A 3,241-nucleotide genomic window follows, 5' to 3' on the forward strand; every position below is an offset into this window, starting at 1 on the left:
ATTGTTGTATTTGGGAATTGTTGTATTTGGGAATAGTCATGCTGCCAGTTTAGCCAATAAAACACACGCACTATATATTTGGTGTTAATTTGCTTCAGCTATCTTCAGTGAGATATGCAGGGATATTGCATTGGAATCTTAAATGTGTACCACTGTGCCTAAATGATAGATCTACAGATGCAATATCCCTTCATATCTCACATCTATTTTCATTCCTCTACTTCACTCTCTATTTCGTATCTTATCTAAATTAACTATTGCTTAACCATTTTCTCCCACCGTCCCCGATGAAGGGATGTAAAAATTACCCTGGAAACAGCTATAAGACTTTCTGTTTATAAATGTTCTAAAGTCTTCACCGCCTTGGTTTTTTATCTCATATATATGTCTGTTTGTGTGTGTGTGTGGGGGGTGTTCAAGAATAACCGATAATTAAGAATTGTCCGAGAGTCTTTCAGAATAACAATAACAGCAATAATAATAATCATTGATGCTATAACAGGCAGTGGAACTCGTGGCATCTGATTTTAGCTGGTAGGAAGTGATGTCATTTACATGTTTGTCTTGCTGTGAAAGATGTGCTACAGTAAATATTCTGCTCGGTACTATAGATTTACCTCTCAGTTGCTTCAAATTAACCATTTGAACATACTCCTTAGAGGCTTACGATATGTGCATCACTGATCACAGATATGAGTAGTGGAGGATCCTTAGAGACAAATGTTATGATGGATTCTTTGGGGCTTGAATAATTCACATCTGGGAACATTGGTGTGTTGTTCATCATCCTTAAATCACGTGTATTCAAGGACATTTTGGACTTCATCTGAAGAAAATTGTATCTGGGCCTCATCTACTAGGTCACGTGCTCTATATCTTGATATGACAGCACATGTCATATCAAGCGTCATGTAACGTACTTGTGATGTATTTGCATTGTGCATCATTATCAGACGGGTGGTCATGTTTGGTATACTGGGCTTTGTATATTTGTACTCCAATGGCACTTTGCTGACACGCACTCCTCTCTTACATAATAATAATAGTTTTCATCATGATAATATTTAAAAGCAACATGTTCAGCATTCTCACATTCCTGTGTGCTACAATCGTTGTTCAGTGAAATCAGCGTTTCTTTCGGCGCCCGACTTAACTTTTGATATATACGGATAATTGTGTTATTGTTTACTATATATCAAACATTCAGTTTTTTGGCTACGTGATATTGAAATTTAATAATGTAATTATCGCTTAAAATGTTTTATAAAAGAGGTATTATTTTCAATAGCCATCATTGAATTTATTTAATCGGGAAAAAATCTTGTAAAAAATCCTTCACAGAGAAAATGTTTTGCTTATACAGCTGGTGTTTAAAAAAATGGTGTATATAATTTGCAATTCGTTGAGTAAATGTTGACATAAAAAAATAACATACTTATATGCATTTGTGAAGACGCGCAGCTTACTAGTTAGGGTGCTGCAATCACAATCGTGGTTTCGATTCCCAGTCAGAGTGGTGGGTTGTGTTCTGTAACAAAACGCTTGAATTCATGTTACTCAAGTCCACTCAGCTATGAATGCGTAACCCCACAACGGACAGGTGCAAGGTTCAAAAGAACTGATTTGAACTCGACGGCTTATAACCTCTGGAACCAGGAAACCATCATCACAGGTCGCAGGAATCGAGACAGCATTTACGCTTTAAGAATGGAGCTGAGCGTTTATACAATAAATAAATGTCAAAGCGTAGATACAATAAGACGTAGTTTTTCATTTGATATTCATGAACATAGGTAAGAGGAGAAATATGACTCATCATAGAATATTTAAGTAAATGCTATTGGAGGCATTGATTACTCACCACTTTTATTAACGATTAGTTTGTAGATGTTTGATAACTTGCAAGAAGTGCCAAATGGCAGAAGGAAAAGAGCTGCATTATCTATTGCATATAAAAAATCCACTTGTCTTCTTAACATAAACAGCAAAATATTAAATGTTTTCACATTCATTTCTACAGTGGAAAGTTCAATTGCAGCTCTACCAACTGAAACTGCATTGCATTTTGTTTTTCGTCATTACTTTATTCATCAGTAATATATTATGTTCATATGGTAATGAAATATTCATTAAAAAAATGCGGTGTTTTTACAACACTGTAAAATTACTCCTTCTAAGAAGAATAAATATTTACAAATGCTTTCCCTAGAATATCTCCTACATATATTTAATGTAGGCGTGTGAAATCTGGTAACATCATTGTTCTTGTGTAAACAATATTATTCGTATCTTAATGCATGTTATATTTATAAATGTCGTTATATACATATAGGTACAGCGGCTTCTCGGTTTTTCTTTGTGTCTTTGAGCAAGGTAATTTGTATCATGTTGTTCCAGTATTGCTTATATTAGTGTATGGGTAGTGCCTGTATTTAAAAGAGCCCGCTTTTCCGCATTCTGCGTCACGTTGAATCTCCTTGGAAACTGAGTTAAAGGTAAGCGTGTCTGTGGAGTGCTCAGCTACTTTCACTTTAATTTCACAAGTGGCTTGTTCCATCGATCATATCAACTGGAAACCTCGGCGTCGTAGCCGATTGAGTATCAGTATTTTATGTGCATGCAAGACAGATAATAAAAATACGGCTATGAACGCTCATTTTTAAAACGTTCGGCTAATTTGAACATGAACATCGCTGTTCATTTTTTGCATTTTGGTGCGAACAATGACTTCTCCATATAAGCAATGCGTATAAATACCACGCATGCTCCATGTAAGGTCAGTGGACTATCATTCAGTGGTGCATAATCAATAGTTACATAAGTCTTTACATTAAAGCATTCGCAATGAATATACGATAAATATACCATGATATATTAAACGTGATATGTGTTTGTGATGTATTAAGATACAGACAAGGCACTGTCAACTTTATTGATCCGTCGAGAAAAGTTGTTTATGTAGATTTGTTCCAAATATTCTACCATTTTAACAGAACATGTATACAATAAGAAACATAGAGAGCATTAGGAAAACGGAAAGTAAAAGGCAAAGGTTGCAACATATTAAACTAATATAAGAGGATATATTGAAAGCATGTCATTTATTTCAATTATTGCGGTATTACGTCATGGAGACGAGCGGCAACACACACTTACACGTATACATATCTTTATATATGAACAAACATACAGACAACAAACACACATGCACATATGTATATATATATATATATATATATAT

The sequence above is a fragment of the Octopus bimaculoides genome, chromosome 1, assembly GCF_001194135.2.
Source record: "Octopus bimaculoides isolate UCB-OBI-ISO-001 chromosome 1, ASM119413v2, whole genome shotgun sequence".
NCBI lineage: Eukaryota > Metazoa > Mollusca > Cephalopoda > Octopoda > Octopodidae > Octopus > Octopus bimaculoides.